The sequence below is a fragment of the Lissotriton helveticus genome, chromosome 1_1 (genome assembly GCF_964261635.1).
Source record: "Lissotriton helveticus chromosome 1_1, aLisHel1.1, whole genome shotgun sequence".
NCBI lineage: Eukaryota > Metazoa > Chordata > Amphibia > Caudata > Salamandridae > Lissotriton > Lissotriton helveticus.
In genome coordinates, this window is record NC_136057.1 from 1,598,074,358 (window position 1) to 1,598,102,088 (window position 27,731).

Here is a 27,731-nt window from a genome sequence, read left to right on the forward strand (position 1 = left end):
GAAGAGACAGAAAGCATAAATACGAGTACTCAGTTCCTACTGTGACCTTGTTTGGCATCCGTGACCTGGATGAAAATCATGGTCTAAACCAAAATAATTGTTTATTTGATCACAGTGCAGGACCACAGTTTATCTTAGGGAAGCCAAAACGTAGATCTGTTCTAAACTTGATTTGATCTACATTGAGGCAAACATAACATTTTCCTTTTTGTAGAGCCTGGACAAAATCCCTTTTCTTTTGGAAGATGCTTGATGCATTTCTGGGAACTACTTTACCACAACAAATTCCCTTGACTCTTCACTTGCAAAGCAGTATATGCTTCTTAAATCCTCATAAGGACCAACATTTCTTGAACAATTGATTCTCTACATTCCCTACAGGGAGCTCAAATTACATTTCAATAGATTATGTTGACACTCAAAGCAGAGACATGCTGTTCCGCTGAGATTTGTATGAGGAGCTTGGGTTTGGGACCTAATCGCAAGCACCAATCCATGTGCTGTTTTTTTGCTTGCTCTGAAACTTTGTAAATGTAAATATTAATGGTTAAGTGGACAGATGAAAAAGGCAATAGTCCAGAGAACACACACGTATATCCCTCATTTCACTATTATTTCTAATCAGAGATCTGTTCCTCTTGGGAGGGCTGCCTTTTCCCATCACAGCCTCAGTCCAGATTCTGAAGTTTCAATATTCCAATCCAAATAAGTTGTCCAATTATTTTTATAATTTATTTAAATGGTTAGAGGAAATGTTGCACTCTTCGAAAATCTAGGAAATGTGGAAAAGAAGTAGCGTGATTATTTTGGTAGTTGTGCGAAACTGCGTACTTTTTTCTAGTTAAATTTGAAGAAAAGTTGGGGGAACTGCACTTTCATTGCAACATTCTGCTTAACAGTATCTATGGGGGTGTTTTTTAAGCGAACGAGTCTGTGCAAAAATATTTCAAGCAATACCATCCTAAGGTCTACAACCTATCCATATGAGGTGCTGTGTCACTTAAAAATGTACACGAAATCAAGTAATGGGGATTTGGCTAACTTCAGTGGCCTGATCAGAATTTTACCCTGGCCTGCTTTTATAGGAGCTGGAGTATGGTGAGAATGGAGTATGGTGAGAATGGAGTATGGTGAGAATGGCCCATGGTGTGTAATTCGGGGTGGGGAACAGCAGCAGCCTCGCAGGGGAGGCAGTTTTTGCACTGTCCCTAAAAACATCTGAATGATATGGCTGAAGAGATAGCTTCCCTCGTATAGGCGGCCCGTAATGTATAGAAACTGTCTTAAAGCTTCCTAGAAGATTGTGCCCACTCCCAACTGAGGGAGGAATCGGTCCCTCGCCAGACCACAAGGCCAAGCTCGAGCAGCGCAAAGCACGACAGGCGACGTGTTGTCGCAATGCGCTAATTTCACAAACCAGGCCTTCGAGGCGCTGCTCGGGCGCGTCCCAGCAGGTGACTGGGTGAAAGGACCCGTCTCTGCAGACAGGGAGACGGAGGGCCCCGGGTCTCAGACAGGCTGACTGGCTGCTGTGACTGCATGCTGCGCCTTTATCTGAGCGGCGCAGCCCTGCCGATGGCCGGGGGGTCTCACGGGCGATGTCCGGGGCAGATAGATCTGGGAGCCGAAGAGAAGGCGCGGGAACACGCCCAGGCGAGACAGCGAAAAGCAGGGTCTGGCACAGAGACCGAGGAACAGAGGCACAACCGTCGGCGACAACGGAGCGAACGTGCTTAGAAGTAATCACAGAAAGTGGCGTGGGAGGTAGTGCAGGATAATATACAAAATACGGAAAGAAAGAATGGGCAAAAGAGGAACCAACTCAAATAAAGAAAGGAACTAACTGATGATGAAAAGATAAATGCCTAAAGTAAAAAAAAAACACATTGGAGGTAAATGGACAAGAATTGGCTGAAAAGACAAGGCACGTGGAACCTGGATAGAAGTCAATGAAAGTGAAAATAAATGAGAGAAAAGACAACCGTTAAGTAGGGAATCAAAGAGAAAATATTTATTGAAAAAAGAAAAAAAAAGGCAAGATGAAAAACACGAAAGATGGACAAGTTTGCGTAAGAGCGAAAAATGATGCGAAGCGTGACTGCATATCGAGGGCTATAGCAACAGGAGGGAAAACAACAACGAAAAAGGAAAATACAAATAAAGGAAACAGCATACAGGGATGAAGAGGGGAAAATGCCATACTTAAAAGTAAGATCAGGTGATAACCAGAGAGAAACATTCTGTTTAGAAACACGAGAGACTCATACAAAAACGCAAGCATGCAAAGTGACACTTATGAAGGGAGGAAGACGAGAGGAAAAGAAAGAAGCAAATGAAAATATGATGCCCATCGTAACTTTAGGACCTTTAGTATCCAAGGCCACTGCCTGCGTTTTTGCTCCTGCTGCACCAGGATATCCCTTTGGGGGTCATTCAAGCGCATTACAAATAACAAATAATAATGATATAATGTGTGATTAAAGGTATGAAAAGCATATAAAGAAAATGAAATTAAACTAAGGAAAGAAAAAAAATTAAGAAAGGAAACACAGAAAGAATGGCGAAGGAGAGAAAACGACATATTTGCTGATTAGCTCTACAAGAAAGCATAAAAGTGCATGCCCTCCTTCAGAAGTGCAGGCCTGCCCTCGGATGTAATGGGATATGGAATATTAGAAGGCCGGATGCAATAAAAACTTCAATATTAAGAGCACATTTACTGATTATACTGCCTTGCCATGTTGCTGACACCAGAGATTACCCACACACAGCTACTATCCCTCAAACTATTTTTAAAAGCCAGGGTTGCTTGGCAGACCTACATTTCCTCGTCAGCACTTTTTGTTGGGGATTACTCCATCTGAAATCCCCCTCAGGCTTTAAGGTCAGTTGTTAGCATAGGACCGACAGCCTAGGTGGGCTGGCCAAATCCAAAAATAAAATGTACACGTGTATAAAAAAAAAAGGAGGTAGCATAATTTAGGAAAGCTGCATGTGTGGCCGTTCACCACAGACCAGTGAGCGGGGCAGGCTGCAGCTGCACTCCAAGTAGCCCTGTGGGCAGTGTGCCCTGCCCTTCTGAGAGTCACTTATGTCCACAGGTAACAAAACAGGGCAAACTCGTCCAAGCTGACGCGGCACATCGCTAAAGCCACGGCCCCTTCCTTTCTTGGGGCCTTTTTTTCCCACAAAGAGGCCTTTTTTAACCTTGTATATTATCGCCCAGCATTCCTGTCTTAAAAGATCAAAAGTCCAAACAATTCTTCAAATATAAGGTATTTGCCTCCTTGGTGGGCTTTTCCGCTTGCTCCATTTTTTATTTGAATCGAATTTGGGTTTAAACAACAAAATGCCCCAACAATTGCCCCAGATAGGGGCATTTGATGTCGGCAGGATACGCACACCACCCTAAAAGGCATTGGCTCTTTGCACCTCTATCCCAGGAGGTTTTGTAAAGTATACGGAGTAGCGTGCTACTCGCCGAAAAAGCATTTTGACACCGCGCCAGGGGTAGTAAGTGCTATATAAATGCAATTACAATACAATACTGATTGTTCAATACAAGGGCATCGCCCACTTATGAGCCGGACTAAAAAAACAGGCAGTTGGCACCAGGATCAGGTGCTGTCATTTATGCTAAAGTTATTAGTATTGCACACAAAGCCTGAGTGTCCAATGGACTTGTATCAATGATGCATTAGAAGATGGTTGGTTAGTCTTGTAGCACTGCCTCTCAAGGGCAGACGAGTTGGTAGGAGTTCCCTCACGTGAAGAGTGAAGATACCTTCAAGTCTAAGTTTAACTGCAGGTGCCTTCAAGATCGCGGATTCGAAGGCATCAGGGTAAAAACAACTTGTCAAAAAACACAGTCCGTTAGAGAAAAGTAAGTAAACCAAGAATAACCTCTTTTACAAAGTGACTTAAATGGATCTCTTGTAACATTTCACCCAGCTGATGAGGACTTTCTGCTTTCTCCCTTATCCCAATTCCACTCCAGTTTTGCACATAATTTGGTGGCCAAAGGATCCCTGGATTCTTCATTCAACGATTGGAAAACATTGCAATATTCAGCTTTTCATGGGCTTGCCGTTAAAAATTGCATTTTCTACAAACATTTACAGAAATTGCTTTTGTGCCTATAACCATTGGACACATAAATTAAGGATGCGATGAAAGCATCCTAGGTAAAAAACGTACAATTTTTACCGAAATCGCTCTCTTACATTATCAAAGCATGCACCAGGAGATTAATGCAAATTTCCTCATGTTACGCATGCACAATGATGGAACTTTTATGATAAAAAGTTCCGAGCTGCAGCTTGTGATGCACGTATGCTTGCTGAGAGGCCCAAAACGGCAAAAGATGGCATCTTTTAAAAAAGAAACAACTAGTTTTTCAAGATACTCAATTTTAAATGAGTAGATGCATAGAATTCACGATGAGGACCTGAAAATCAAGCTTTTTCCCCAAGGAATTTAAAAGGACACATCAGTTCGAGATAGTTAATCCTTAAATATGGGGGGTAGTGTGGAAACTGGCATGACAATTGTGTTTTTCACAGAAGATAAACTGAGATTTTAGAATATTTTGTTAGTTCACCCTTCAGAACAACCTGTAAAACCAATAGTTCTTAGACACTGTGAAAAAATTGCACAGTTCAATGTTAAATTCATCCTTTGGAGCCCTTTTTTCCAAACATCCTCTTTGGAGGGTTTGGGCGCCTTCGCTATGCTTGCTCAGTCTAACCTGAGGCCAGTATGATTTGTTTTTTTGTCAGTGCAGCATTTATTTTCTGTTCTTCCTTGATGGTAATAACGTTAGCATGATGAAAAACACACTTTCCGGCCTGTTATCCCTCCCCTGTTTTGATTTTATCCACCTGCCTAACCAGTTTCTCGCCCTATTCATTCTCTATTTGCAGTCCTTACCTCTGTCAATCTCGTCTTACATGGTCAGCTTCTCTCAGTTCACAATCTCGTTCACCCTCTCACCGGTTATTTATTTATAAAGTTTATATAGCGTGAACAAGATCCCGAAGGATATCCTTTCCTTCACTTCTTCCTCCCGCCTTGTTTTCAGCCACGTCTCTCCCTCTCTTTTTACTTTTCTCCTGCCTCTCCTTACTTGATTTCTGTTTTTAGGCAATTCGTTTTTGGTGCCCAACACTGTACTTAGAGAATGTCAAAGGATCAATAAACACAACCACCAATTGATAATTCCATTAACACCGCACACTATCATGAATTAAGACAATTACTTCCTTCTCACCTTTGCACCCCTCTGCTTGCCCTCCTCACCCCTTTTTCCCCTGGTCTCTGTGTCTTCTTTTACTCTTTCTTCTTTTTTTTATTATTTCAAAAGATTTTATTAGAAAATATTGTATGTACAGTACAGATATAGTGATGTTTTTATCTCAATAGCTTTACTTTCGTCCCCATTTCCAATGCACTTCTCTCTTTTTCAACTTTTCTCTCAGAGACGTTTTAAGACATGGGCAAAGTGGGCAATTGCCCAGGGCTCCCACCTTCCAAGGGGACCCTTGGAAAAAGGAAATATCTCTCTGACTCATTTCTGCATTTTAAACCTTAATGCATCATTCAATATTATTAGGTAACGTAGGGGATGGTTGGATCAGCAAAAAAACACAACACAATTTAAAGTTGTTCCAACCAGGGAACCACAAAATATTTATAAGCTATCACTGCACTACACTTCGGCTTTTATTAAAAACCCTCCCTTAATATAAAACGAGTAATATCAAGAGGCGAGTCCCCTCTTCTGCAGACCAAGAGAAGAGGGAATGAAAACAGAGGCCTCCGGTGCACAACCTTGAGCAACAAACAGAGCCGAAGAACCCGGCCATGCTCGGAAGGGGCTGCAGCCCCTGGCACCGCCGAGATCACGTGACCCAAACACGGGCCCGGGGCTGGAATGTGCGGGGGGCGGCTCTGTCCTTGGAGCCTGTTTTACGGGTCTCTCGTTCACGCTTGCGGTGATGGCAATGGAAAGAGAAAGCTGGGAGCCCCCGACGCGTCCAAGGTCAGCCGGAGCGGTAAACCACAGCGCCTAGGTGGGCCGGGGATTCTGTGGAACAATAAATATCCATTAATGCCTCAGCAGAGACCGGGAGCTCCTGGCGCGGAGGAGACGAGAACGGGCCGCGATTGGAGGAGGACTGGGCTTAGAGGAGGGTATTCTGGGAATCCCTGCACGCGCTTCTCAAACCTTGGCGTAAGCCGGCCACGCGCAGGCTACGGAAGGGACGAATGCTGCTCTTTATACCTTCTCAGTAACAGAACGTCAGTGCTTGAGATGGAAGAAGAGAAGTTCAGGCGCTCACATAGTACCTGCTTGTTTCTCAGAAGTGTCGGTACTCCAGTAAAAAGGAATACTTTTTTTTTCTTAGAAGTGCATGTACTCTCCTTCGCAAAATAAAAAAAAGTGCCAGGACTCAGTAGCGGTCCATTCAAAGCACTGCATAACACAACACTCAAGTTACCCCACTTTGAGGAGAGCTATAGCATGAGGACAAATCTGGGGAAAATCTAGGGTGATGGAGGCCACTGACATTTCTTTTCCTCTACCACTAGGGGTTGACGCAGTGCTGCTGAAACATACCCAACGCTCAAGGTAAAGAAGGCCCTCATAACAAGTTCAAGTCTAATGTCCACTTCACGGGCAGGGCCGGACTGGCTACCGGGCAGTTGTGTGTGCTGCCGAGAAGGGGGATGATTTCTCCGTGGTGTGGGCTTATTTCGTTGTTGGGGACCTGCGTGCGCTTTGAAATAAAAAAAAGCATAACGAATTTTGTTTTGCACACACAGGTCCCCAACAACGAAATCATCCCCCCGCTCGGCAGCACAGACAACAGCCCGGTAGCCAGTCCGGTCCTGGTCACGGGGCAGACACTTGTGCCTCGCCGTTTTCCCAGATCAGCACCTCAAACATGCCAAAATTTACCACGGGGTAGATGCCTGGAAAAAATGGCAACACATGCAGAATTTAGGGCCATAATACCAAGCAAGGGCGATACATTATCGCCGCTTTTATCGGCAGGAAACTGCCGCTAAAGCGGCGATAATGGGCTTGATAATATGCCCTTGTGTTAACCTGGGCTTCTATGGGAACTCACAAGGGCATATTATCAAGCCCATTATCGCTGCTTTAGCGGCAGTTTCCTGCTGATAAAAGCGGCAATAAGTAAACCCCTCAGCCCCGGGGTAATGTATTTCCCGGATGTGGGAAATGTGTCACCCTTTTCTGTATAGTTTGTAATGAAGGCCAACTTTTTCCAAGTGGACGTCCTTCAATCCTGCCCCTTCTACAGTGACACTGTCAAATAATCTCTTATAATTCTCTTCCTTGCTTTGAGAGTGAGCACATTGCATATTGCACGTTTGCATATGTGTGTCGCAGTTATATAACGGTAACCTAGCCGAAAGGCAGCAGAGCACGGTATATGGTTAAAGGGGGAAATCAGTGGTGTGACAACAGCCCCGGCAGACCCCGCGGTGCAGGGGGGTCCCCTGAGCTCCAGGGGGTCCCCTCCAACACTGTGCACGGGCGGTGGGCCCCCGGCCTGAGAGCACCTGACTGGGTCGAGACCATGTACCTAGCAGGGGTGGCCCGCACAAGTTTCGTTACTCCACTGGCAGAGACCATGTCAACAGGTAATTGGAGGGGTAGCTGGGTTCTGAGAGTTGAAGCTGACTGTTACTTTGTCACCATGTGGGGTTCTTTAAAGAGGTGCGTCTTCAGCTCTTGCCTACGTTTAATCAATGCCCGTATTTCTGTCTCTCCCTGCATTATGGCGACGGTTTGGGGGTGGGCCTGAGAGAAGGAGAAGTTTTAAACTTTAAAGCTTCTTTATTCGTCCTTTTTTTCTAGAACGACCTACAAACCTCCAGGTTTTTGTACCTTTTTGGAGTAGCTGCTAAATTAAAATGTATTAGAAGTACAATGCATCAGCTTTTGAATCCCAGGGCCCATATTAAGATCTGGTTTATTTACAATTAATAAGAAACAGCCTGCAGTGAAGGCAGTCTTGTAACCAGTCCATAGTTGGCCTAGTTTGCAGAATGCGCTATACATAAACATATTCCTCCCTACTTCCTTGCCTCCCACTGTGCTCCACACGTTTTACAAGCTATCAATATACCCAAAGAAATTCACAGTTGATATTTTTAGCTTCCCACATCCTACCCATGAAGTTTTTGTCGTTCTGCACCACCTGGCACTTCTTGGAGCTGCTTCTAATATAAGCAGGGCTGGTAAAGATTTGTCGACACCCTCCCCAAAGGGGCACTTTATTAACACCACCACAATGGCACATGGCCAACAATCTGGCACATTTGAAGGTGGCGCAATAGGCATCCACGTTTCTAGAGTTGCCTTGCGCCTTGAAGCAAAATATAAGTGTAACAATTGCAAAAAAAGACCTTTTTCTCATGGTCAATGAGGTTCTCGAGATATGGAATAACGTCCTGATTCCAAACGTTGATCAGATCTGAGTCCAAGTGCCTCCCCCGTGAAGTCTTGCCTAGATGAAGTGCAAGTAACTTCATAACTGGGGCAGTACATTGGGCAGACACTAGAGACGGGCCTGGTGGTGTCTTTATGATGGGGAAACCTGAATGGTACCACTACACCAATGTGCAAGGAGAGAGAAAGAGAAGATTGGAGGAACAAGAGAACAAATAAAGAAGACAGGGAGACAGAAGGGAGAAAGTTTAGAAAGTTTAGGAGTCCGGGCTTCATTGCAGTTTGTTGGGAACTGAAAATGCTCCGATTTCTTGTGGAAATTCGAAATACAGAGTAAAATTCTCAGTTGTACTTTCTCCACTGTGGGGATACTATTGAGATGGTTATTATTCAAGGGTTGACTTGAAGCCTGTTTTTAGAATTTCCTCCGGATATCGGACAAAATTCAAATTCCTGCAAGCTGTAAACAAGGCCCTCTGTGTGCTATTGGTGCATTATTCTGCTCTTACATGTATACATTGTTCTGATAACGTTTTAACTCCTTGTGAATACTATGCCATGAACAGACCTCTGATCCTCTTTTCTGAGACTATTTTGTGCTATAAAGCACATTACCTAATTATTCAATTCATTAATTAACTAATTCAAATACAGCCCTGGTGTCTGTGCAATTGGGGGAAATTGGGAGAGTCCCATTGCCCATATAAGAAGAGGAGAGACCAGAAAAACAGACGACAGATAATTAAGGAGGGAGACAATAGCGTGAGTGACTTAGTGAACATGATTGTGAGAGGGGCCATCATGTGGGAGACATGAGGGAGAAAGCCTGTGTCTGTTTGAACAGAAGGAAGACAGCAAAGCGAGATTATGGAAGACAGAGAGGGACACAGAAAAGGGAGGTAGCCAGGAAGACTGACTATCCAGGGCTTAATTTGAGGTGGTGGATGCAGGTGGGGTCCACTGACACGGATACTTAGTGACCAACACCTATTTTTCATCATCATACTTTGACCCAGAGCATGAGGAGAAAAACACACAAAGAAGAAAGAGAAGAAAAACAGCCACAAAGGGAGGAAGCAGGGATGAAAAAGAACCTGCAGGAGTGAGATAAAGAGACAGGGAGTGTCTGGAGGTGGATGAAAGAAACAAATGGTGGAATGGAGAATAGACAGCATTGGTATTCGGCTCCTCTGCCATTCATTAGCACTCCCTAAGGGCTTCTGGGGAAAACTTCAGGGCTTATTCTTTTAGAAAATAAGCAATGCAAGGATCTGATCAAGAGAAAATCTTACATGGTGTAGAAAGTGTCCCTAACGTGGAAGAAGGGAACTGGGGACAGCGTTTGTATGTGGCAAACATTTCAGTCCTAGGAGCAGAAGCTAAGGCAGTGTTTCACACTTTAGTGGGCCTGAACTCCACGGATAAAGGGAGGATATCTACCACTAACCACCCAGTCCTAGCACCAGGACCTCAGGCAGCACAGCAGACATTACACTTTAATTCAGTAACAAACCAATCCCAACCCCCAGAGTGTAATGCAGTAACCTGACTCAAGCAGAAGCGAGGAGCGGCTCTAGCACCAACCAACCAGTCCTAGCTTCAGAACCATACAGATCCGGACTTTAATTGAGTAATTTCATTTCAGTGGATATGGCTTTGTGTCAAAAACCTTGGGTGGTAGCGTTGGATTGCCCATGTACCAGGCAAAGGACGCCCCCCTCACACAAAATGTAGCAGAAAGCAGTGTAAAGAGCTATTTAAGTTACCTTCATGACTATTTCCCAGTGCAAAAACAGTTTCGTGCCAGAAAGCAAATGCTTTGTCAGCTCAACATCCTCCACTGTAATAATTTCAATAACATGCATCAACTGTTTAGCAAAAGCTTAAAATAAGATCTCTATCTTGAGACAGACTTTTTTGTGATTTTGTAAACACAGAACAGAGATTTATTTGCGCGTTTATTGGGTTTTACTAAGTGCTCTGAACACTCTGAAACCATTGTCAATGGTAATTTCTGATTAAATTAATTTTTACTTATTAATGCAGACCTTTTTGAAATTGAAACAATAATCCTGGGATGGACACAACTATGTTTTCCTGGCATAAGCCAAACTAGGAATCTACTAGGCCTCAGCTCAATCCTGTTTTTTGGAGCATTCACAACATTTATTGTGTGTTTATTTCTCATTGACACAGCATGCAGCAAGGTGTGCACTTATGCTTTACGGTGACATACTGTTCTTGAAGAACTCAGGAGCAAGCCTCAGTCAATCTTCAAGGCCCTCCTTGCTTGCTCACTGTAGGTTGTTCATTCGTCGGGAAATACATATGTATGGTAAATACATGCACAGGGGCGGCTCTAGGCTCATGGCGGCCCTGGGCAGGGAGCGTAGGTAGGGTCGCCGGAAGAGGGGGTCCTGGCGGAGGTAAGTGAAGAGGGGGGAGGGGATCAGGGTGTTTGGAGGTGGAACAGAGCCGCCAAATCCCTGTCAGAGGGCGCCACGCAAATATGTATCCATCCTCAGAGAATTATTATATTAAGGATATATATTGACGTAGTGGCCCCTGGGGTTTGGTGGCCCTGTGCAGGTGCACAGCTTGCACATGCCTAAGGCCGCCCCTGACATGCACGCTAAAAAAAAGTGTGGCAAAGTAATTACCTGCGTTGTACTGTCCTACCACCATTCGTGAGACTTTGCATGTTTTATGTAACTTCAAATGACTTTAGGTCAGTGGGAACATACGATTATCCAGTTTGGTGACCAGTGCTCGGTTTATATGACGTTTTATAACGCTGTACTGTCATTTGACGATGTGTTGTTATTAGCGTCTCCTATATACATGGCGGGAATAAAAAACGAGGCCGCGGGTCTGCCATGTCATGCCTGTGTGGGGTGCACGTGTTCCCACTTACATTATTTATGAAGGAAGGCCCCTTAAATTTGATGCCCGTCTTCAAAAATAAATAAGTAATGTCCCCGTACTGGGGAGTTTCCTCTCGGAGCATGGGGGGGCGTTTGCGGTCTTTGTCTGCCAGACCAAGGGGGACACCTGCTGGAATGGCCTTTGGGGGCTGTCCAATACTGAACACTGTTTCTGTCAGTGTGGGGGTGGGGGGTCTTCTATAAGGAGGTCCTAGATTCGCACCGGGTCCGGCAGTGGTCACTTCACAACCTCTGCACACTCGGTGAGACAGAGGGAGCAAGAGGAATGGAGGCGAGAGCGAGACATTCACCTCGTTCCACTACTGGCTCCCGAATGAAGGGGCATATTATCAAGACAGGTGATAAAATTATCGCCACGGCAATAATGGGCTTGATAATAGGCTCTATGGAATTCCAATTGTAGCCCATGTTAGATGTGAAGGACATATAACATGGGCTTCAATTGGAATACCATAGAGCTTATTATCAAGCCCATTATCGCCGTTTTAGCGGCAGTTTTCTGCCGCTAAAGCGGCGATAATGTTATCGCCTGTCTTGATAATATGCCCCGATGTCTTTCTTCCATCCAAGCTCGATGAAAGGAGTACCACTGCGCTCGTTCATTTCGCGACTCATATTTTCATCAACGAGAGTTCGTTTCATGGCGGTTTCTATACAAACGTGAAACGGGACTTGTTTTTAAGTGCACGGCACAGTACAGTCACCCAATGATGCGCTCTCAGGATCACACAGAGTGTCACCCGTCCCGCCGCACGCCCCGCCGGGTCCGGCCACAGGGCCCCCGGGTAGGTTCTGCACGCCTGGAATGTGACACGACGGAATGGGTGGGTGCATTTCCGGAATGCCTGCGATTGCTTGCACAAGGTGCCTGTTTGGGCGTCCAGGTAACTGGCGGAGTCTGGGCCTGTGATTATGGGGTGACGAGGCAGGCTGCACGCACTGTGCCGAGCGGAGAGCGCGCCTCGGGGCCCTGTGGCGAGAGCCTCGTCCCACTACATACATCTTGCCCACGAGGCGGCAACCTTTGCGCCCTTTCATGCACAGATATGTTAAGCCGCATGGTGCGCAAAGACGCAGGACAAACTGCCTTACCTCAGGCTGGATCTTGTATGCAATTAACATAAACTTATGTCAACCCCACCGGAAAAACGTGTCCCTGATTCTGAACTTTTTCTGAGAATACCTCTTTGACCGACGGGGTCATGTCTGTGACGCGATGAGACTTTTGGAGCACATCATTTCAAAGGCTTTGCCATTGGGTAAAGTCTGGAGGAAGAGTGCTGGTGTGCAGGTCACGGTAAATAGTTACTTTCAGCTAACCTATGAGGATTAGTGAGTGGGTTAAAGCACGTATGGCCACGGCGGGGACTAATCCGCCTCTGGGCGCTGTCCCTGTGTAGTGCCGGTTATTCTCCTGCCTGTCTCAGCCGAGGGGGTTCCGGTGAGCAGGACGCCATCTTGGGGCAGGCTGTGTCCCACCCGGGTTTGTACTCACCGTGGAGTGGTAGGTACGGAAGGGCCTCATGACGAACCTAGAGTGAGGCTGGGAACCAAAGGTAGGACAAGACTTGGAAAGTAAGAGGGGAGAGTTGCTTTTAATTATTTTATAGATAAGGCTAAAAGTAATGGAACAAGAGAGCCAATTTCCTAACAGGGAAAGTGCAGCTGAAACGAGTGACAAAGCCGATAGTTTTTTTTCACTTGGATAGTGCATGAACACAGAACCACAAAGCACAGGGGCACGCACCCATACACAGACACCCAAGCACAGAGACAGTCAGATTTGCCGTCCCTCTGCAGGGCCACTGGCATTATGCGATTATGCGGCTGCACCGTTTTTCGCATAATTCTGGATCTGCCGCATTTGCCACATAATCCATCATCGGCTGCATAATCTGCAGATTTTAACAAAAAATTGTTCCTAACCCAAACGTTTCCGACAGACCAACCCTGCCCAGCGAAAAATATAGCCACCTTAACAAGAAGGCATCTACATCGCCTGCCTTTTGATTCGCTTCTATGATCCCCTCCGGGCCTTAACAAGATTCAACAGGAGACAATGCTGTTTATTGAAACAATGTGTGTCCGATTGCATTATGATAAATGTTGTAAAGCGCTCTGATACCTGCGGGTTAGGCAGCGCTATATAAGACTCTTGAAATAAAACGGTTCAAAACTTACTAAAAATGCAGCAACAAGTGTTGCTGCACACTGGAAGGCCCTCTGGAGAGGTTGACTGGTCACCTTTGTGTTGCTTATTGCTATGTTTGGGTATTAAACTGGTACTAATTAGATACAACCTATGCCCAGACAGTATTACCAAGTGTAAAAATAACAAACACATGGATTAATACTATCAGAAAATATGCAGTATTACACCACATCATTTTCCTTTTCTTGCCGCCTAATTTAGCTAACCCTGCCATATAATATGGTCTTCTCCCGCCTGACATAATTCCTGTTCCCCTTGCTATGCTCAAAGACCAACAGTCGCACAAGTGTAAACTCACATTTAACATACAGACACAATAGGAGAAAGGTCACTCTCCTCCACTCACAGATCAACACTCACACAAGTGTACACTCACACCTAGCACACAGACACCCAAGTACTGAGGTCACCAGCCTCACACCCTCCTCCACTCACAGATCAACACTCACACAAGTGTACACTCACACCTAGCACACATACACCCAAGTACCAAGGTCACCAGACTTACATTCTCCTCTGCTCACAGATCAAAAGTTCCACAAGTGTACACTCACACCTAGCACACAGACACAATAGCCCAGGGGTCACCATCCTTACACTCTCCCCCACTCACAGATCTACAGTTGCACAAGTGTACGCTCACATCTAACACACAGACACCCAAGCACAGGCATCACTAGACCTACTCTCTCCTACAATCTCAGATCAACAGGCACACAAGGGCACACACATGCTAACACATACACCCAAGCACAGAGGTCACCAGACTTACTCTCTCCTACACTCACTGAGCAAAAGTCGCTCAAGTGAGCGCTGACACCCTAACAGAAAGGCACCCAAGCACACAGGCCTGTAGGCAACCAGCTACACATAAATAGACATACAGGTACCCTGGTACCCTTGCACATTGATCAATAGACATGTGGGCACCATAGAAAAGGACCACCATGAATGTACATAGGACAAAATCACACATGGAGAGCAAATAATAGTAGGAGACATCCAAGCACCGATCAACACAGGCAAACAGGTTTACTGGCACGAATGCACACTGAGAGCTGACAGGCACCTATTTATATAAAGTGGCACTTACACACATACAAAAAAGACAAACTAGGTCACAGATGATAACTACATAGGAAAACCCACACTCACAGGCAACACACACGCAGGTAAACATAGACAATGGGAAGAATAAAATGCCAATGATGCCAGAGTAAGGGATAAGGGAAGTTGCACGCTTTTCTTTTAGTCTTTTTGCACCCATGCCCTTTACACACAGACAAACCATATAGTCACGTATGGCAGAGTGCGGGCCAAAAGACAAATGGGGGTACAAGTCGACAAACGCCCTCTCTTGAGCACAGATCAACTGGCTTAGAAGCACCACAGCAAGCACAGAAACCCATACACAATGGGACACACACACACAAACAGACAACACACTAACAGCGACACTAACACACACAGGATCAAAAGGATGTTGAGACAGATAAACAGATGGATAGATGCTGGACAGACAGATGCAGGCATCATGTCCAATTAATCATTAGCCAAACCTGCAGAGGAAACCTGGTTCTGCAGGGGATTGGAGTGTGTACTGACAACCCGTCCTGGCATGTCCTTGAAGAAATGGCATTTACTGGGTAATGATACACACGAGCCTCAATGCTTAGCCAACCCTTTCAGTCCAAACACTGACCCCGGCAGCGGACAGTGTGGCCTGAAAGCTCAGTCCACCTCTAGCCTGGCTGGTACACTCACATGTATTCCAGTTCCGGCACAGTTAATGTTTGCAGAGCCCGCTGTGTACACTGGGCATCATGTATCCAGCCATGTTTTCCATTTCACAACTCAATAAAGGGTGGTTTAACACAATCCGTGCAATGTAAACAACGACTATGGTGCCCAGATTCTAATGCAAGGACTTGTGCGTATGGGGTGATTTAGCATCCATGCAGCGACTTTACCAGGTTTCATATTTTGTACAACACATACGTTTGGTATTAATAAACTTACAAGTTGACTACGTTTTTTTCCAGATTTCAAATAGTTATATATGTTCCTGACCACAGATACCGTTTTATTCTGGTTGGCTGACAATTGTTTTCATTAGCCAGAGTTTACATTTCCCAGCAGACAAGACAATGAGTCGCTCCCATGCTATAAATTGTCTAAATGGGACAGAAAGATAAGCTGGGCTCTCTGAAATGGATGGCTTATTTAGGCCAGGCACTGCAATATACATGCACGCCAGCTATTGCAGAAAAAGTTTGGTTTCCAAAATGGTTTCTATAATAATTCTTTTTCTTTTTTAAAGCTTCACTTTTGAAAATGCAACCCTCGCATCATCATGGTTTAAGTCTCATGCATTTCTTGCTGAAGTCATAAAGCTTACAACCCCACATCGGGCACCGACGCTGTATAGTCTTAACGTCAGGGCTTTAAGTGCTCAGCAGCAGCAGTTCTAAGAAGCAAGTGCTGAGATGGGTCCCTATCGGGCTCTCTATTTTTGCCCTCAGCATGAAAAACACAATCTTAACTCAGCAGCAGAGCCAGTAGCCACCCTTCACTGATGTGATGCAACCTTAGAGGGACTCGTTATAGTACTTTCAGGCTCATCATTTCGGAACTGAAGTCTTTTCAACATTTTATACAAATAAGCCATAGTTGTAGCTTATTTATCATATGCAACTAACAACCACTGACAAAGCCAATAATCCTGACTTGTTGTAGGTATGGCGTTACTTGTTGTGTTATATATCTGGATGCAAAGACAGAAGCAGCAAATTGCCAGCCGGGTTGCACGCCATGCTAAGCACAGACTTTTAGCTTATGTGTTTTAAGCCACACCCTAATTACATCAGGCAAACGTCCCTTTGAGAGACCCCCTAGTTTTTTCACCCCACTTATCAAACCTACAAAGATCATTTTGTGGCAGGAGCTAAAGATTCAGGTTAATACGAGGCCCAGATTTACAAAGGGAGTAGGCGTGAGGGTGGCGGCCTTGGGCTGTGGCGGTGTGTAAAAACTTCAAGGCTATCGTGGAAAAACAAAACTGAATAGCACACATCTTTTTCTTGGTTAAGTCAAGACAGCTGTTGGTTATGTTTTCTTTAATCTGAAAGTCAACCCATCAGTTGGTGGTGTTAACTCTGGCTGGTATTAACAGTAGTTAGTGGTATTAATTCAGTAGGGTTTGAATCCAAAGCTCAAATATGGACCTTGAATGGGGAAATGATTGAGTATAAGGGACCCCATTTAAATTCAACATAATTAAAAAAAAAAGAGGACAGCCATTTGAATCTGTGGGTGGTGTTCTTTTGTTCTCTGTGCCGGATTTCGTAGAATGCGAGGGTGTGATGTTTCTCTTCGTGAACTATGGTGTCTACTCCCCGAGTGCTGCGGGGTTTCTTAAGTAGACTAGATGGGTATAATACTACATATGGTGGTATCTAGTTGTTCACCATCTCTGATCACTACTGGATTACATACAACCGGAGGCTGTGATGCTCCTCCTGGTAATATATGGTGGCACACAGTTTCTAATGCATGACGGGTTTCATACTCCACTGGAAAAGTTAGATTCCATCCTACTGTTTGGCCTTGTGTAGTACTTTTTTCTGGTGATGTGCGGTGCTCTCCCTTCTGCCTATGCTGTTCAGTCTGTTATTATAGAAGATTTTGAGGTTTCGTCTGGTGGTGTTTCTTTGTTCTCTTCAATTGGGCAGTGCGGTTTTTTGATGATCTTTGACGATCTCTTCTTCCTGAGCCAGGTGTTCCTTCTGCTCTTAATAATGGTTGTGCTCCAATCAGAAAGTATTACTGGTTGATTTTGGATGTAATAGATGCTCATCGGTCTCTAGACGATGCCAGTGGTGGCTGCGATTTAATGGCGCGGGAAGGGGTCGCAGGGGTGAAGGAATAAAAATATAAATAAACAATCACTTACCTGTGTGTCGCCACAGCCTCCTCTCGGTCCTCTCCGCCTGCGGACTGCTTCCAGGACAGGAAGCAGGAGCAGGAAGCACCCAGACTTTCAGGTTCCCTAAACCAATCAAAATGCACTGTTGTGATTGGTCTGAGTGGCGTGGTTCGGAGCTCATAAGGGGACAGGGAACCTGGGCATGTTCTCCACCAGAGCCTGTGCGGATAACATGCAAAGTGCGCGCGCTGATTTGGCAGTCCTGAGAAGGCCGGCCAAACCATCATGCGCACTTAAGAGAGTGGAAACTACTCCTCCTCCAGCTCCTCTGCTAAAGCCCAGCCCCGCCCCAACCCAGCTGAGCAACAACACAAAAATAACATGATAATAACAATGAGTTATTATCATTTTGTTTTTTTCTTTTGACCTGCTCTGCGGGGCGACGCTCCTCCGTCAAAGCAGAGAAGTCGCCCCTGGATGCAGCTGTGTTTCTTGCTATGACCGAGTCTTTGAGTTTCTCCTGGGGGTCTTTGCTTTGTCGTCTGCCTCTGGGTGCTGTGGGTCTTTTAAACTAGGAGATTTCTAGGTTTTTTCTTGACGCTACTGAATTTCGATAGACTGGTGTTCAGGGGATCCTTGTTCCATGTCCACTTCCGGAGGCGTGAGAACGGGTGCGCTCCTTTAGCATTTCTGAATATTCTCAGTGGTGTTGGGGTCCTATTGGTCATTGAATGTGGGTGGGACAATTGCCTGCAGGGTTTTATCAGTTTTTCCAGGTGGTTTGAGGACCATGCGGACAGGGGCTGGGGCACAACTGTTAACAGAAGGTGATCCATGGTGATATGGTAAGCATGCCAAGCATTTAAAGCGCGCCTTCTGTACCACTGATTACCTGACAGAAACTCACACAGCAGCGTGAACTGAAAAGATTCATCCTTCTCATCCGGTTTAACGCTGGAATGTTTCTCCTCTTAGATTAACTCTCACCCAACCTCATGTAAGAGAGATCTCGCCCTGAGTGTGTCTGATACCAGGCAGGTGACCCCTCGGTACACACTCAAGGTAAGATGCTCTAGGTAAGACTGGGGGGTGAGGGGGGCTCCTGTAGAAGATTCAGTCTCACCCGCTCCAGAACCTATAAATATCAGGGCACGCCCTCCGGCATCTCACCCACCCTCAGACCAGACAGATCTCACCTGTCACTGCGCTAATCAGGGGCGGCTCTAGGCTCATGGTGGCCCTGGGCAGGGAGCGTAGGTAGGGGGCCCCGGAAGAGGGGGTCTGGGCAGGGCGGAGCGCGGAGGCCAGTGAAGAGGGGGTGGTCAGGGTGTTTGGAAATGGAACAGAGCCGGAGGCCGCCAAATCCCTGCCAGGGGCCGCCTCACAAATCTGTATCCATCCTCAGAGGATTATTATATTAAGGATATATATTGGCGTGGTGGCCCCTGGGGTTTGATGGCCCTGTGCAGGTGCACAGCTTGCACATGCCTAAGGCCGCCCCTGCGCTAATACTGAAGAACGCCTAAAATGTCACCCACCCTCGGAGAGGAGAGATCTCACCCACAACTGAACCGGAAGAATGCAAGCACCCCGTCTCTATACGGCAAGACGACGTACACCGAACACAATCTGAGATCAGCCGTGGGGCACTATGGCCCTTCCACTACAACATGCGGCCTCTTATTCTTTTCTTTAAAAAAAAATGTTATAGAGTTTTATATAGTGCAAACTAGACCCGAGACATCGGTTATCAGAGCGCTATACATGAGCACCAGTTTCATTACAGATGGACACATTCATTTTTTTAGGCACAGGGAGATTAAGTGATTTGCCCAGAATCACAGGATGTTGAGCGTCGTTGCAGAGACTCGAACCCGGTTCCCCAGTGTTGAGGTCGACCGCTCTAGCCATTAGGCTTCACCCCCCCCTACACACTCCAGGGCCGCCTTAATAGCATTATAGGCCCCTGGGCAAATCAGTGCACTAGGCCCTGCCCATACAGCGAATAAACAAATGTTGCATAGATTAGCATGGATCCCCCATGCTCGTGGGGCCCCTGGGCAACTGACCAGCGTGCCCATGCGTTAAGAAGGCACTGCTCCACTCCACCCCAGAGCCCTCGGGTGCCCCCTTCCTCTGCCCTCAAACAGAAACAACCGATGGGATATCTTACTGCCCTTCCGAGCAGATTTCACCCTGTCACTCGCCCTTCCCCCTGCACCCGTCTAACAGTGAAATGCTTCCTCCAACATGTCGCTCACTCGGGAAATACCGATCTCACGTCTATCGTTTATACTGTCCCAGGTAGTACAAGCACTCTGTGTGCACACAGGAAAACAGCTTGAGTATTCCCTTTCTGGCCTCCAGCCTCCTCCAATCAAGAACTCGCGTTTCTCGCTCAGGTATGGACAAAAAACAAAAGTACTCCCTGGGCTTCTCACCCACTCTTAGAGTTCACACATGTCTCCTACACTGCACCAAATCCAATATTTCTGCAGAGCTGCAGCACAGAAGAAACCAAACTGCGATTATCCACCCCCTGTCCACAACTCGCTACTAGCGACAGAACCCACCGAGCTACCTCTGATCCCACGCCCTTAACATCCCACCCACGCTCAGGCCAGAAACACCCCCGCGGACGGTACCCGGCCCGAGACCGTCCTCGTCCGTCTACGCCACACCCAGAGCAAACTTCACCCTCACACCAGACGAAGAGGAGGCGCTTCCATCACCATCTCACCCACCTGTGGAGCGCACAGATCACCTCACCTCACTCGCCAAGAGCGCGCACACGCATTACACGCTGTCCTGACACGGCAGTCAATGTAAATTCATTTTTAAGAAAAAAAACTTTTACCTAGCGCAGTAATAAAAAAAACTGCATCTAGGCGCTGGAATGAATGAATCTGATCTGGTGCCAAAGCAGACACATCACTTCTTCGAACGCAAGCCCAATGCACTACTACACGCTGGTGGAACACGCATAGAAGCACACAGATAGAGACACACCAGTGAGCAAAACACACTCTATCATACTTAAGAGGAAAATGTAAAGAAAGTATCGTTGCGACTGCTAACACGGCACGTGCACAGCCTCCCCGGGCGGATCTGGAAGACACAGCGCTTACAAACCGCCGAACAGAGCTAGGAGGCGCTACATAAATGATAGATTGATAAACAGCAGAGGGTTCCTAAGCAGTGGCTCTGTGTACAAGGAATACCTTCCCTAATGACCACGAAGAAGCACATAAAAGGTGCCGCAGCTTTTATGCAGTAAAGATGTCGCAGTTCCTCACACACAGCATCTGCCTTAAATAAGCCTCCGCCCGGAGTGCTGTTGTGCAACACTTCCGGTGCCCGGTACACGCAGGGACGTCTTACCCTGGACTCGAGGGGGACAAGGCCTCATTAGCTCACCTACCGTCTTAAAAGGAATGAAACGCGCCTCTGCCGCCTTTCAGCAGCTCTGGCTCCCGAGGCCTGCTGGGCCATTCACTCGTGCCCGTCCTTCAGGTCCGGCCCTCTGAGGTGGGCTTCCTGCCTGTCCGGCAGCCGAACCCCCTCCTGTCCTGAAAGTAATAGAACATTGAACATCCTCTCGGGTGCCCTTGGAGAAGAGCGCCTGGAGGTCAAATACGGAAAAGGCTGGGAGAATCGGGTATTTGCAGACTGGGCCTTATTTGCACAGACTGGGGACATTTTTGCAGAAACTGAGCCCGGGTGTCTGCGGAGACTGAGGAGGTGTCTGCAGAGTCTAAGGAGGTGTCTGCAGAGACTGGGGAGGTGTTTGCAGAGACTGTGCAGGGTCTGTAGAGTCTGAAGAGGTGTCTGCAGAGACTGCGGAGGTGTCTGCAGTGTCCCAGGAGGTGTCTGTAAGGACTGGGGAGGTGTCTGCAGAGACTGGGGAGATGTTTGCAGAGATTGAGCAGTGTCTTCCGAGACTGTGGGGGTTGTTTGCAGAGACTGAAGAGGTGTCTGCAGAGTCTAAGGAGGTGTCTGCAGAGACTGGGGAGGTGATTGCAGAGACAGTGCAGGGTCTGTAGAGTCTGAAGAGGTGTCTGCAGAGACTGCGGAGGTGTCTGCAGTGACCCAGGGGGTGTCTGTAAGGACTGGGGAGGTGTCTGCAGAGACTGGGGAGATGTTTGCTGAGATTGAGCAGTGTCTTCAGAGACTGTGGAGGTTGTTTGCAGAGACTAAGGCGGCTCTGCAGAGACTGCGGAGGTGTCTGCAGAGACTGGAGAGGCTCTGCGGTAACTAAGGAGGGGGTTTCAAAAGCTGGAGAGGAGCTTGTGGAGACTGTGCAGGGTCTGTAGAGTCTGAGGAGGTGACTGCAGAGATTGAAGAGGTGTCTGCAGAGTCTAAGGAGGTGTCTGCTGAGACTCGGGAGGTTTCCGCAGAGACTGGGGAGGTGTTTGCAGAGCTTGAGCAGGGTTGTCAGAGACTGATGGGGTGTCTGCAAGACCAATGAGGCTCTGCAGAGACTGAGGAGGTGTCTGCAGAGACTGAGGAGGTGTCTGCAGAGACTGAGGAGGTGTCTGCAGCGACTGGAGAGACTCTGCAGAGACTGAGGGGGTGTTTGCAGAGACTGGAGAGGTGCTTGCAGAGACTGTGCTGGGTCTTCAGAGACTGAGGGGGTGTTTGCAGAGACCGAGGAGGTGTTTGCAGAGACTGAGGAGGTGTCTGCAGAGACTGAGGAGGTGTCTGCAGAGACTGAGGAGGTGTCTGCAGAGACTGAGGAGGTGTCTGCAGAGACTGGGGAGGGTCTGCAGAGACGGAGTGGGTGTTTGCAAAGACTTAGGAGGTGTCTGCAGAGACTGAGGAGGTGTCTGCAGAGACTGGGGAGGGTCTGCAGAGACTCAGGGGGTCTGCAGAGACTCAGGAGGTGTGTGCAAAGACTGGGGAGGTGTCTGCAGAGACTGGGGAGGGTCTGCAGAGACTGAGTGGGTGTTTGCAAAGACTTAGGAGGTGTCTGCAGAGACTCAGGGGGTCTGCAGAGACTCAGGGGGTGTGTGCAAAGACTGGGGAGGTGTTTGCAGAAATTGAGCAGGGTCTGCAGAGACTGAGGGGGGTCTGCAGAGACTGAGGAGGCTCTGCAGAGACTGAGGAGATGTCTGCAGAGACTGAGGAGATGTCTGCAGAGACTGAGGAGGTGTCTGAAGAGACTGAGGAGGTTTATGCAGAGACTCGGGCGGTGTTTTCAGAGACCGAGGGGTGTTTGCAGAGACTGAAGAGGTGTCTGTAGAGTCTAAGAGGGTGTCTGCAGAGACTCAGGAGGTGTTTGCAGAGACTAAGGGGGCTATGCAGAGACTGAGGGGGGTTGCAGAGACTGGGGAGGTGTCTGTAGAGACTGGGGAGGTGTCTGCGGAGTCTGAGGAGGTGTTTGCAGAGACAGAGAAGGTGTCTGTAGAGACTATACAGGGTCTGCAGGGACTGATGAGGTGTTCTCAGAGATTGAGGGGGCATCTGCAGAGACTGAAAAGGTGTCTGCAGAGACTGAGGAGGTGTTTGCAGAGACTAAAGAGGTGTTTGCAGAGTCTAAGGGAGTGTCTGATGAGACTGAGGAGGTGTCTGCAGAGTCTAAGGAGGTGTCTGCAGAGTCTAAGGAGGTGTCTGCAGAGACTGGGGAGGTGTCTGCAGTAATTTGGAAGGTGTCTGCAGAGACTGTGCAGGGTCTGTAGAGTCTGTGGAGGTGTCTGCAGAGACTGAAGAAGTGTTTGCATAATCTGGGGAGGTGTCTGCAGAGACTGAAGAGGTGTCTGCAGACACTGCGGATGTCTCTGCAGTGACCGAGGAGGTGTCTGCAGAGACTGTGCTGGGTCTGCAGAGTCTGTGGAGGTGTCTGCAGAGACTGAGGAGGTGTCTGCAGAGTCTGTGAAGGTGTCTGCAGAGACTGAGGAGGTGTCTGCAGAGTCTGTGGAGGTGTCTGCAGAGACTGAAGAGGTGTATGCAGGGACTCAGGAGGTGTATGCAGGGACTCAGGAGGTGTCTGCAGAGTCTGAGGGGTGTCTGCAGAGTCTGAGGGGGTGTCTGCAGAGACTGGGGCGGTGTCTGCAGAGACTGGGGCAGTGTCTGCAGAGACTGAAGAGGTGTCTGCAGAGACTGAAGATGTGTCTGCAGAGACTGAAGAGGTGTCTGCAGAGTCTGAGCGGGTGTCTGTAGAGACTGAAGAGGTGTCTGCAGAGACTGTGCAGGGTCTGCAGAGTCTGTAGAGGTGTCTGCAGAGACTGAAGAGGTGTCTGCAGGGACTCAGGAGGTGTCTGTAGAGTCTGAGGGGGTGTCTGCAGAGACTGAAGAGGTGTCTGTAGAGTCTTAGCGGGTGTCTGTAGAGACTGAAGAGGTGTCTGCAGGGACTCAGGAGGTGTCTGCAGAGTCTGAGGGGGTGTCTGCAGAGACTGAAGAGGTGTCTGCAGAGTCTGAGCGGGTGTCTGTAGAGACTGAAGAGGTGTCTGCAGGGACTCAGGAGGTGTCTGTAGAGTCTCAGGGGGTGTCTGTAGAGTCTCAGGGGGTGTCTGTAGAGTCTCAGAGGGTGTCTGCAGAGACAGGGGCCGGGGTGCTTGCAGAGACGGACAGCGGTCAGAAAGGAGGGTCGTAGTTGTCAGACGCCTGGCTCACCGTTCCGAGGCCCTGGGCAGCGGAAGAGGCTCGCGTTAAACTCTGGCTTCGCTGTGATGCTTTCATGAGGTCTTCAAGTGCGAGTTAATGACCTGAAAGCCCCTTCCTGGGGCAGTAATGAGCAGATGCCCTTCGAGTCTGCTGTCTACAGCGACCGCAGCAGCGAGAGGGGCCGGGCCCGGGCTCTGCCTCTGGCCGACGCGGGGAGAGAGGTCCGTTCTCGGCCGCGTATGGGGAGCAGAGAAAGGGCCACCTAGGAGGTGGCTGACCCTCAGTGGAGTCGCGAGAAGAGTTCCGCCGGACCTGGAAGTCAGTGGCATCCTCCCTATGCCCCTGACGACGGAGGTGTGTGTCCGGTGCCGGGCACGCATGTCGTGGGCACACTCGCCTTGTCTGGGCACCTCCTCCCAGCAAGGAAGCATGGCATGGACAGTGGTACGTCGACCTCTGACAGGACGGCACAGGTGTGCATGCACTCCGGTGCCCACCTCCTGACGGCATCCCCACAAGCCCCCGCTATGCTCCGTCGACAGCCCACAACCCACTGAGATACATAACAAGGGTTGGTTCATCAGGAATGCATCGTACGAGGTGCCAATAAAGTTCTCAGGTGAACAGCCCTGAACATCTGCCCAGCGCCCATCGTGTGCCTGCCCCGGTCCTCGCGGTGTAATAATGTATGAAGCACTTCCTGCCAGAGGCTCTCTGCTTCAAAGCACTTTAAACAACACGTGTATAGAGGCGACGTTTCCATTCAGACCTGGGTTATTTCGTATCAGCCCTGGCACTGAAAGCTCGAGCACATCTTCAGTGGAGACCAGCAGTCAGTCCGACGTCGCAGGCAGGACTCTCTAAGGGTGCAAGCCAGACGAGAACCTGCTTGGCGCACTCCCTTAGCCATGGCTCACTAAGGCTGCACGCTGGTGCAACAGGGGCAGACTGGACAACCCCTGTTCTCGAAAGTGCCGAGACGGGAAAACGCACAGTGCAGCCCTTCAAAAAAAGAAATCAAAGAAACAAATGAATGTCGGGTTGTTGTGAGCCCTTTGGAGAAAACAGGTGAGAGGAAGTGTGAAGGAGCATGGAAAGGGGAGATGGAAAGAAGGAGATGAGTGACACTTTATACTCTAGACACACACCTGCATGCAGTACATGGAGATTATGGGTGAGTCACAGGGCATTCCCATGGAGTGAATGTCTCTTCTTAATCAGCCCGTGAAGAGGCCCCTTCCACAGCACGGGCCCCTCAGCTGTGAACGCAGTACAGAGCGCCAGGCGCTGCCAGTGTGCCAAGCGCCCCGCGTGCCCTCCCTGTTAGGAGCGTCGCTGGACAGGGGCGCCAAGGTCCACCTAGCGCCTGACTTACCGGCTACCTACCTTGTGGAGCGGTGGGATCCTGGATAGATCACTTTATTGAACTGCGCCAGGCGCCCCTTATCGGCCAACAGTGTGACTTTTTAGAGAGAGTCGGCCACACAGTATTAGGGGTTACATAAGTGGGCCGTGACATTCCTATTTGTTTCCATAGTCCCGATAAGTCTGCTCTCTGTTACAGTCACATCTATATTCTCTTCCTAGAATATTAAACACCTGCGAAGGCTTCCCTTATGCTGTCCTCAACCCACGCACTCCACTTTATAGGGCAGGTCCAAATCTTAGGGGTATCCTTGCCCCAAAGACGCGGGCAGGGGCGCCCTGCCAGTTCTCTGTATGCGTCACATCACTGACTGGGCAGAGGTGAGATCCGTCGGCTCATCTGTGCGCTGCGTGTCATGGGAACTCACCTCTGATCCCGGCTTCCCCCATATGAGCGCGCTGTGATCCTGCGCAAACCCTTTCTCTGCGTGCGCCGCGGTGCCAGGAGAAGGGGCCGATAAGAGACAGGATGAGCGTCTGCATGAATCCCTGCCTCAAGAGTGGGCATCTCTGAGTGTATGCACTTCGAAGGTACCGAGAGATGCTGCCCTCCCTGCCCCGACGGCAGAGTAGATGCACATCTCAGGAAGAAGCAAGAAGTGCGGATAAAGTGCTGCATGAGGTTCGGGTACCGCAGAGCGCTCAGTCCCAGCTCTCCTTGGTACCGAGAGCGCCGCTACCTGCCAAGTACTGGCATAATCCGCTCTTCCTGCCCCCACATGAGCATAGGCCCTCGAGATAGACAGACACAAGCAGTGTACGCAAAGTGCTGCACGCCGCCGGGGCAGCTGCAGGTATAGCGGGGCTCTCCGTAACAGTTGGCACTTAGAAAACACTTAAATACTGATGACACCGCACTTCCTACTCAATACTCAGGGTACTTCGACCTCTCCTACTGGGACACTCTTCACTTCATACCCCCGTGTTAGCACTGATCACAATGAGAGGCAGAAACAAGACGTGTCCATAAAGTGCTTCAAACAGCAGGGGCAGCTGCGAGTACCCCATGCACAGTACCAGCACTTGTTGATACCTAGAGAGAGTACTCTAACCTCCCAAGTACTGAAAGAAGCCGCACTTCTACCCCAAGATAGCGCAGATCACCATGACAGGCAGAAACAAGACGTGTTCATAAAGTGCTTCAAACATCTGGGGCGGCTGCGAGTACCCCAGGCACAGTACCAGCACTTCTTGCTACCTAGAGAGAGTACTCTAACCTCTCAAGTAGCCTCTGAGCGCTTGCCCCTGAAGCTGCTGCCCAGCCCACAGCACGGGGGAAGGAGCGAGAGTTACCTGCCTCGAGCATCGATGAGGCCATGCCGGTCCGGGCTCCGCTCTGCCTCCGCCGCCGCCGCGCTGCTCCGCTCACCTCAAGCTGCTCTGGGCGAGTGGGCCGGGCCGGCGGCGGAGGCCTCTCCTCGCCTCCCTGCCTCCCTCCTCCCTCCTCCCCCCGCAGGGCCCGCCCTCTAATTACCACCCCGAGCCCCGAGCCGGCCAGTCTCTTCAACCCGCGCTGCACTTCCTCGAGGCTCGTAAAAGAGGGGGTGGGGCGGGGCCTGGCAACGAAGTGCCACCACTGGGGCGACAGAGACGCGAGAGGTGAGGGGACAGGTACAGAGGGAAAGAGCTGGCCCCACGGGCCTCCCAAGAGAGGCACTGATGGAGGGAAAGGGACAGGCCACCAAGCATCAGAGTGGAGGCAGAGAGTTGGACATACACAAGAGAGAGAGAGAGACGTGCTGGACTAGAGCTCTTCGAGGTGGGATGCAGAAATGAGAATAGAAATGTAAGAAAAGAGGGTGTTAGATATGGGGGAAGGGGGGCTAATACATTCGAGTGGAGAGACAACTAGCCAGATTACAGAGGAGAGAATGCGAAATATCAGAGAGTAAAGGGAGACTTACCAGGGGAAATCAGGGAGAAATAGGACAAAATATTAGCGAGGAGAGGGAGAAAAGTATTACATATTAGCGATGGGAGAAACTTTGAATTATTAGAACGGAGAGCGAGAACAATAAATAATAAAGATGAAGGGGATAAAGTATGACTTATTGGAAAGTAGAAACTTAGCAACAGAGGAGAGGAAAAGTTCAAACATATTAGAGAAGCGAAAGAATCCAAGAAGTGACAGAGTGAAAG

At 48.5% G+C, this 27,731-nt stretch overlaps 1 protein-coding gene across 1 annotated transcript in view; it reads right to left on the bottom strand.

Annotated features, from left to right (window-relative positions):
* The window catches only part of SP7 (Sp7 transcription factor), a 36,408-nt gene extending 9,426 nt beyond the window's left edge, over nucleotides 1–26,982 (bottom strand). The window contains exon 1 of the mRNA XM_078687636.1: nucleotides 26,886–26,982. The gene's annotated coding sequence lies outside the window, so the exon portion shown is untranslated. The remainder of the gene's footprint in view (nucleotides 1–26,885) is intronic.
* Nucleotides 26,983–27,731: the final 749 nt, after the last annotated feature.